Here is a 10727-nt window from a genome sequence, read left to right on the forward strand (position 1 = left end):
CAGGTAAGTTTAATATCGGTTCCTCATGACATTGTAGTGGGCAGTGTTGCACTACCGATTGAACTTCTTTTTTAACTATAGAGTCAATACATCGATATTCCGATGTAAAAATGTTTCTGACAGGCGTGATAAAGCATAAAATATCAGTTGATATGGAACAAAAGTGTTCGTAATAAGTATGCTCGTGTTCGTCGAATAATATTACGTCTGTTGTCAATTGTATTTGACAAACACGCTGGTCAAATTGATAAGGTAAAGATCTCAAGTTATATGCTTGTATAGTAGAGTGTTTCCTGATAAGAGGTATTTTTAGTGCGAGTAAGGTGTAGTTGGGTCCAATAGTACATTCTAAAATCGGTATGTTATAATACTGTCCTAAGTTATTGGACGATATAGCCAGAGTGTAATTATACTTGGTTACCTTACTTTCCAGCGTCTGAATATGTTGTGCTAGCGTGTGGAAGGATATTATCGCTGGATGTATCTTTCGTTTTTGACAAGCAGTAATTAGGATATGCATTACGTGGGGTGCATTAGCAAGATCAAGACGTTGGATATTAATCCAGTCTGTTGCTGGGAATTGTAGGATTCGATATCGAATTTTAGTGATATCTTGTTCTTTTAAAAATAGAGTTCGGATATGGGTTTTCGTAATAAGGAAATAGCTCCATCCTTGAAGTGAAGGGTCGGTGGTAATAGGAGTGTTTCCTATAGATGAAGGTAGATTTTCCCAGTCTATAATTTCAGAAGATGCCTCACTATAATGAAGTTGGTATAGTAGAGGTACTGAAGTCTCATACAATATAGGGGGTTCAATTTCGGTCATATATATTCCAGATGTAACGAATGTTCTCATGGTTAAGCTTTCAACTTTTACAATAGAAGACTGAAAGATAGGAATCAACACGACTAGTCATGCTGTCATCGAGAGGTGCACAGGTTTATGTGCCGTATTGAGTTTACGTGGTAGAGGTTTAGGTCTTGTTTTGATTCCAGGGTTCATCTGTACATTAGAGGAAGTGTCGTTCTGAAATAACACTTGGGTAGACGGAACAGTCTGTCTTGATCTTAGTAGGTTTATATGTCTGCAACACTGTCCCACATATTTCTTAAATATCCAATACATAAAAATAATTACCAAGAGTATCATTAACGTAATAGTTGAGTAACTTATAATATCCTGAATTAATTCTGGTGATGTTTCCAATGCATCTGCGGGTTGTACTTGCTTAAGTGCCATTAATTGAGCTGTTATCATACGATATTTATAAACTATCCATACTACAGTGAGAGTAAGGATAACATTCCACACGAGACCAAAAGATATTTTAATTAAATTTCCGTCTGAGATATCGGTATCGATACCCTGTAAGCTGTCAGTATAATCCTCATTATCTTTAACTGATTCGGTTTGTGTTGTTATCTTTAGAAATGGTATTTTCTTAGGCCAATCAGCGTCTAAACAATCGTTAAAGTGATTAAATTCTGCCGCTTTACTCCCTGCGAATAATACGTCTATTTTCATTGTTGGTATTTTACCCCAGGAGGCGGGTAGAATATGATAGCTGTGTAGATTATCGCTAGTCTGACTAGCACAAGGGAATGTTCTTGGAATAGCCGTAGTATCGGTTATTGTTAGTGAACAACTGCATGGAAGAGTGATTTCCAGAGCTCCTGGCTCTGTATCGTAAGTTTCTAAAGTGACTGCCTTATCGCTACATTCGCCGTGAATCAGAGGTGGTGGATTTGTGACGACATAATGGTCTTGGGCAACTTCCGTAATGATAACATTATTTCCTTCATAACATTGAAACATGCAATGTCCTGCTAGTTCCTTAATCGTAGCGCCTAATCGTATCTTCTGGGCACAAGAACTGCCAAGTGTAGCGTCGTGACCAAAACGAGGTAAATAACACATTGGTGAATTGTGTGGGTCACAAGTGGCGAGAAATGTACCTGATAAAAGTCGAACGGAATTTGTACTGGTGGCTGAAAATAACGGTGGGTGAATTATGTTGCAAGTGTTATTTTGCCAGCGGAAAGGTACAGTGAGAAATTCTTCAAGAATAGGATTATCTCCCATTTTCGTGATTGGGATTTTTAACGTAACAACTATTTGCTTAGGAGAAAACAAGCAGTGAGCCAATGGTACAGTATAATATTTCATTAAATTAGAAGTTGGTATGGCCAACTGATATCCATTTTTTGCTAGTGTAAATTTTAATTGTTTAAGGTCTCGTCTCAGTGTTTGAGGAGTAATTAAATACAATGGAATCTTGTTTGCGAAACATGCGGTTCGTAATTCTCTCATTTCTGAATTAATTGTAGAACTCATTAATAATTGATGCAAAACAACTGATTTTAAAGCCATTAAATTTACCTTGTGATTTGTGTTATTTGCTTTCGCAGTTAGCGTCTTAAGATGTTCTCCGAAGTTTGCTTTTAATATATTAACTTGTGTTTCAATAGTATATAAAGAACTATTTGTTTGCTGAATTAAATCGCGTATTTGTGACTTTAATAAATGCACTTCCTGATGTTCATTTTTCAAGCTAGAAGTGACCTTGTGTATTTCTGAATTCAGTGTACGTTCGTTCACGAGGATATCATTGAATTGGTTTTCACTTAATATCCCACAGCACCAATTTGCAAAATTGCCAATAAAATTTAAACCTAATCCCCGCTTAGCTCTTGGAAACTCATCAGGTGGTGATGGAAATTCTATATCAGTATTATTTAAATGTAACACAAAAAGTTGCTGAAAATTACCTACCATTTGATCCAATGAGTTGAAGATTTCGTCCTCGGGTTTCGTCAATAGAATATTTACCTTTTCCTGTTTTGCCAAATCGAGAAGAGATTGATCGACCACATCCTTATGGGGAAGATTCTCCTTGTAAGTGAGCGGAACACTTCCTTCGTAGAGGATCACTTTGGGAAGCTGTCTCCAATAGGCCCCTGGCATGAGTCTAATTGTTGGAATAGCCCAACCAATATTTACGCATAATAGTACTATTAGGAAGTTCATGGTTCTGAAACTAGAGAACGTATAAGCAACTGCAATCTCACATTTTATTTTCCTCTCTAGAAAAGGCGCTTCGTCCCGAAGCGTGGCGAATAAGAAAATGTATGAATATAAAGTAAAACGAAATAATCGCTAAATTGAGTACACTGTATGCAGATACTGGTTGAACATACGACATCACACAGGAAAAGAAAATTTCCCATCCCAGTTAGCAGCGAGGTGATGGGATGCCGAACGGTCTATTAAACTATGTACAATTAAAAATATGAATTGTGTGCGCCCAATAGTACAAACAAAGGGTACTTATGAACTTAATAATAGTAATCCCTAATACTAAAACTGATACTATTAATAATATCGATCAAAGACTAGTAATGCTCGGGATATGAAACATGAACTGTAGAAGAACAGAGGTAAGTTGACCTTTTAGTTAAAATTCCAAGGTTAGTGGAATTGTAACTATAATATATCCTTAATCCTACTAAAAAAAAATTAAATATTAATAATACCCGAAGCTATGTACATCATGAAGAAGACATGAAGGTATTAGTCTTCATAGAGACCAATAAATGCTTCCAGAAAGCAGGGCCAGTAATGCAAATAACCCGTGCTTGGGTCATAATGCGAATGTAGCGTCCATAGATCTCCCGCCAAATTGATGACGGAAGTTACAAATGTCCTTAATTCTGAGGAACGTTCATTAAGCCACGAAACACGTTCTTGTGGGGAATTTAACATATTAAGCCCATTACGTAAGAAAATCACAAAGTCATGAGTTACATACACATATGCGAATGAACTACGAGGTAGGACCATAGGTAAAATATTGACTCCCTCGTCAATAAAAGGATTTTCACCTGAAGTGAATGCCTGGATAAAATCGACATTCATAAAAACAAAAATAAGTAGCCCAATTTCTTCATTAGGCATTGGAAGAAGAAAACAGGCCTGAATATCCATAGCGTTGGGATAATTCAACTGAAAAGGGAGAGAAGGGTATTCTCGAAGAATATCCGACTCAAAATCATGCGTTGATAGTATACGTCCATATGCTTCAGAAGGACTATCGTCTGAAATAGACATATTATCGTCTGATGATACAAAGGGTAAGTAGTGATACTTGAAAAAGAATCTTGACTTTCATCGCCCATCTTAAAGAAAAATATTCACTAATAAGCCTTTTAATAAGCAATTAATTCAAGCGTGCCTGTTCTAGCCTGAAATTCACAGTCGAACATCAAATCTAAATCGTAGTTGCGATAGCACCTAGCTACAAAATGTGTGATTCTCTGCAACGAATCTTGCAAAAAGTTGTCTTTAATGTGTGTCTCTACTTCACATTCATTAACAAACTTTACAAATAATAACAACTCGGAAAATATGACTAACTCACATACGTGGTCACGAATATCTCCTATAAGAGGAATAAAAAATGGTTCAGTACTTAACCTATTGAACCAATGATCTACGTTGATACTCATGACTGTGCATATAATTTCTTCCTAAACATAATGTACTAGTGAAGAAAAATTAACTATGGGATAGAGTTCTACAAATATATTTCTTACGGCGCCTTGTGAGGTAAGAGCTCGTCGAATTGGGTATACAAATCAACGGCGTCCCTGTCGTCCTTTCTAGTATCTATGGTACTTGGAAAATTCTTGTATATACCTGCTTTAATGTGGAACCTTACGAAATTGTTGACAATTTCTGCACAATCGGCAAAGAATTTATCTGCCGTCTGTGTTTTATAAAGAATGAGCAAATGCTTATTTATTGATTCAACCTTAGACTGTTCTAGAACTCGCGGTGTGCAAACATGTAGGCGAGAGCCTAAACCGTCTACAATAGATTGAAATTGAGGACCGTCTTGCGTAATTGCCAGATCTAATCCTTCCACTGTGATTTTCCCTATCACTTTAGGCGACATAGAGCGAAAGCTTTAAAAATTACTGTAGTAAAAAAAATTAATAAGGATAAGAATCCCATATACAGTTTGTTAAAATATATGCTAATAGCTCGAGCAAAATAAAGCGTTCCAACTGCGCGTAAATTTGTAATATAATGTTATACCTGAAGTCTATTTAGAATCGTGGTATAAACGCCTGAAATAAGGAAAAGAGAAAAAAAATTAATAAGAATGGTAATAATTCGCACTCCTTTTGTATTGTAATTACAGAAAAGAATTAATTTATTTTCATATGCACGTTAATAGAGAATATCCGAAAGATTGATAACAATTGTGTGTTGTTTCGGAGCTACTCAGGCTGTCGACCGGAAATCAGATAAAGCGTTAACCGCAGTATTCAGATAACTCATAAGGAAGAGGGATTTTATTTTCGCTTCTTAATAGTGTTGACGGAAAACGAATTCTGCAGGATATGTGTTAGTGTCATGACAATAAAATAGTTTCGTCTATTCCATCTTTCCTATTTTCGCGTAACAAAACCACCGAAGAGTGTAAAGTAAATGAAGGAAAGAGTTATCCCGACGAAGAATCACGTGAATATTTAAAACGAGTTGTGCATTGCCTTTACTCGAGCTGTACATCCGTGATACGAGGCAAATCCTGACGGAACAATTGATTGGTAATCAAGGGAGAGACGGGTTTGTTACGCGGACAACCTGAATTAAAAATTCTCACACAGTACTTTGCGTGTTTAAGTTATTTTGAATAGTGTATGTAATGTAATCGGCGTCCCGATTAATCACACTGCTTAATTAATCACCTCTTTTAATTTATTCTGTCTACTGACCTGCCTATATGAAAAAAAAATTCCTCGTTCGTTAATTTAGATGATCAAAATGAAATTCCCTTGTTATCCCTTCTGTCGAAGTTCGCTATGTTAAGCCCGTCTGTTAAAAATACGTTTCTCTTTGTTGAGTTCGTATAATGGAAGGATAAGTTAATCGTATCTAATCTATCGATTGACCTGGTCGAGGCCAATACTTTTTCAACCGAGAAATATTAACCCGTAGTGTTTTCTGTCCTCTGACTTTCTGTAAATCATAAACATTATTTCCTCTGACATCTGTAATGCGGTAAGGACCGTCGTATTTTCTGCGCAGTTTATCCGAAAGTCCTTTTTTCTTTGCAGGCATGTAAACCATTACTAAATCATCTACCTGATACGTAGGTTCTATTCTGTTGCTATCGTAACGTCGCTTAGAGGCTAGATGTCTTTTGTCGTGTAGTTTTCTTACCAATTCTTGGATATCTTTTGCCTTTTCTCTAAATTTCATGGAAAAAGGGTCCGTCGGATTAAAATTTAATCCTACCTCCAAAGGAAATGTTGGCTTCCTACCGTACATTATCTCGTATGGAGAAATATTTATGCCTTCTAGTGGACTTACGTTATATGCATATACGACTAGATTAAAAAATGTGGACCAATCCTTTTGGTTACGTGCCGTATATTTACTTAAAATATTGGCGAAACTTCTGTTAATGCGTTCTGCTTTCCCATTACATTGCGGATGGTACCCTGAGGTGTTTAGATGCTTTATTTTAAGTTCATCCAATATGTTCTCTACCAAAGCAGCCTTATAAACTGAACCTCTATCGGTGAGCAAGGTGTTAATGGGTCCGTGCACCGTGTAAACCTTATTTACCAAAAAGTTAGCGACATTTTTCGCTGATATGCTTTTTAACGGTTGTGCAACGACCCACGAGGATAGTGCATCTATTGCAAATAGGATATATTTATACCCATGTGAAGAAGTAACCGGTCCAAATATGTCTGATGACCAATTTTCACAAATATTACCCGTAGGTATGGGATGTAGTAAACCCTGTTTGACACCCGTAGGAGAGTTCTTCTCCTGGCATAATTGACACGTACGGACGTAATTCTGAACATCCCGTCGAGCTGTCTTCCAATAAAATCGTTCATTTACTTTTTGCAAAGTTTTACTTTGGCCTGTATGCGCTCCGGTATATGGCGAGTCATGCACTTCGGACAGCACGTCCTGTATCATATTGTTTGGAATGACAAGTAGATTTCTGTCATTATGACGTTTATATAGGACACCATTGATTAAGTCGTAATAACGGACAGACAGATGTGTTGGGTCCCTTTCTTTTAATTCAATTAGAGTTTTTACCTCTGAATCTTGCAATTGGCGTTCACGAATTTCTTGAGAGCGCATACTTGATGTTGTACCGATCTGCTGATCGATAATACAGATTGCGTCTCCATGATCAATAAAATCGCGCTCTTGGTCTGTGAGTTGTTCTTTAGCTGAGCGGGAGAGACAGTCCGGTACGCAATGTACTTTTCCTGGACGATGTCGGATAGTAAAGTTGAACGTACTAAGCCGAATACTCCATCGAGCCAAACGATTTGTCAAATCTTTCGCTGTGCGTAGCCAGCACGCACCGGCGCTATCGACGACAGCCGTAAACGGCGTATCCGTTAGATATTGCCTAAAGTGTAGAACGCTAAATACGAAACAGTAGGCCTCTTTCTCACAGATACTTTAGTTTATCTGCGCTCTTGTGAACAATCTTGACACAAAAGCAATTGGTTGTGTGATATGTCGTTTTGGATTATTTTGGTCAATTGTGACGTGACAGAGCATTGCTCCAAAGGCAAGCTGAGATGCATCGCAATGTAATTCAATCGCTAATTTAGGATCGAAATGTCGTAAAATGGGTGCACTTGATAGACGGTGCTTAAGCTCATTAAATGCAGCAATTTGTTTTTCTCCCATGTTAAATGGTACACCTTTCTTTGTTAGGTCCGTTAACGGTTTAGCTATCAGAGAAAAGTTCTGGATGAAACGGCGAAAAAAATTCGCGCATCCCAAAAAGGAACGAACTTGTTTTAAATTAGTTGGGATTGCTATATCGTGAATTGCTGAAACCTTACGCGGATCGGTGGCTATCCCATCTCTACTGATAATATGACCCAGAATCTCTGTTTCCGCAAGGCTTGGCCTTGAGATTAGACTTCCTTAGAGCAAGGAACGTCTTTTCTAACCTTTCCATGTGTTGTTCCCATGTATCACTGAAGACTATAATGTCATCTAAGAATACGCATAAACTGTTCCATTTTAGTCCAGCAAAAACTTTGTCAATACATCGCTGAAATGCAGCTGGTGCATTTGCAAGGCCAAAAGGGAGTCTAGTGAACTCATACGTTCCTACCGGACTAACTAAAGCGGTTTTATATTGATCTTCCTCGGCAATTTTCAATTGATGGTACGCGGAATACAAATCCAACGTAGAGAGATATTTTACACCATTCAAATAGTGTATTATATCCGAAATTAATGGAAGAGGGTAATTTGGGACCTTCATCTTCGCATTCAATCCTCGAAAATCCACACACAATCTACAATTGCCATCTCTTTTTGCTACTAAAATAATTGGGGCTCCATATTCAGATTCGGATTCCTTGATAATCCCGAGACTAAGCATTTTGTCTAATTCCGACTTAATAAAGTCACGTTGCTTTGGGGACACCCTGTAGGGAGTACGTCGGACTGGGATATCATCTACAAGTGGAATAGTAACCTCGTATGCATTCGTGACACCTAATTGTTCGGGAGATGACGCAAAACAATCCTTGAATTGTTCCAATAATTGTAACAATTCGTTTTTCTGCTCATCAGTTATATCTTTTGAAATATCCAAATCTGTCTTTACGTTGAACTCTTTGTTTGAAAACGTGAATGCGCTCTTTAATCACGAATTGCGTTGATAAATTCAAGTGACGTTTCTTCCGGAGGAGAAGAAATAACTTCCGGTTTAAACAAAACACCCAGAACATAGTTTTGTGGAAAGGGGACTTGAAAATGGTTCATATTTATAATAGGAACTTGCAGTGTGGTTGATGAATTTATAAGCAATCTTGGCACTAAACAGCGATATTGGTCATAAAGACCATTATTTACCTCTAAAACAAAATCTTGATTAGATGGAACAGCTGGAGAAAAAGTCACTATCAGTTCCATATATTCATACGGTTCTAAAATTACTGAATGCGCCGAAAAAACCTTTAGTTTAGACGCTGCTCTTCCATTATTCTCGTTTTCCTTCTTGTCGCAGAACGGAAGCTCTCGAAAAAGAGTCTTATCTGTTACAGCATTAGAATGCGGCAGCGTAAAACTCTTTCTTCCGGAAGGAAGATTGTCCGTGAGTGTTTCCGCGTCTTCGTCCGGATTATTTTCCTTTTGCCGAAATGTTGTTTCCTGCTGTGGAACTTCGTCGCGATTAGCTGGTAAAGCAAAAGAGATAAATTTACGCGGATGATTAAAAATACGTGGAATCATTATAGTATCTTTACTTTGTCTGGGATAGTGACTGTCTGCAGCTAATACTGTCGTCTCAAGACTAAATTGATCGTCGTTCTTGTCCCGGTTTTGAATCTTGTTTGTATTTATTGATAACTGAGTTTCCATTACGTTTGGTATGAATGAATCTCGTGATCTCCGTAACATTACGCCGGTTGGAGTCAAATACCTAACAAAACAGTTAAAGAAATGAGCCCCCAAAATAATACGATTACGCAATGAAGAATTACCACAGATAGCCAATGGCATTGTAAATTTATGTTGCCCGATTCTGAAATGGAAATTACAAACTGGAGTGTTTCTTGATGCAACTCCTGATAAAGTGGATAGGGTTACAGATCCAGCTTTTCGTGCATAAATCCTAAAATGTGGAGGTAACATTCCAAAATGTAACAGACTGCAAGTACTACCTGTGTCTATAAGAGCGGGTATATTTTTTCCGAAAATATTAACATTAATCATAGGTCTTTGAGAAGAGTGATCATTATTTGACAAGAATGACGAACAAGTTTCGGCGTGATACGCTCGTTTCCTCAGGGGTTTTCCTTCCCTTGGGCTAAAACGACCCCTGTTTCGCTGGGCCTTTAAATGTTTGGGGTTTTTGTATTTCCAGAGAAGGGAGAAGGACTTCGTGTTTCTCTACTGTAATTCCTGTTGAAATTTCCTCGCCGATTATTCTGTGAATTTCTGCCTTGAATAGAAAATGATCCACGACCACGATCAGTTGAATATCCTCCCCTCTGTGTAAATGAAACACGCCTAGGACAGTTTCTTGCAAAGTGACCGGTAGATCCGCACGTAAAGCATTGTCGCGACGTATTCCCACTGTTTTGTGCATTGTTTGACTTGCCCCTGTAAGACCCACGAAATGCTGACGAACCTTGATTATAACCAGTATTTCTTTGATTAATTTTCCCATGATTATCCTCCGTCTGCCTATTTTGATCCTGACGGTCAGTATGCCGTGATTGATCCATTGTATGGACATAACGGGTGTGATTGCTCGTGTTGGAATAAGATTCTCGTTGTCTGTCATTATTTCCTCTCACTACTTGTGCGTAAGTACGTGAAGAAATGTCGGATTGACGTTTCGCCCGTTCTAAAAGACGTAAATTGGCTAACAATTCGTCCAGCGTTTGTGCGTTCATAGTTACCAATTTTTCGGCGTCTTTTGCCGGTAAACCGTTACACATGAAGTTAATTTTCCCTTCGTCGTTCATATTAGGGTCGGCTTTCTTACATAGTTTCAATACGTCGTAGAAATAATTTTCTATCGATTCGTCTTGCAATTTCTTCCGCGCTGCGAGGTCAAGGTAGGCTTGGCCAACTGGTAAAACGGATTGAAAGGCTTTGGTCAAAGCTTCTTCGAACTGCGAGAAATCTTCTAGATTTTCTAAGGTAGTTC

The sequence above is a fragment of the Lepisma saccharinum genome, chromosome 9 (assembly GCF_977018435.1).
Source record: "Lepisma saccharinum chromosome 9, izLepSacc3.1, whole genome shotgun sequence".
In the NCBI taxonomy this organism is placed as follows: Eukaryota; Metazoa; Arthropoda; class Insecta; order Zygentoma; family Lepismatidae; genus Lepisma; species Lepisma saccharinum.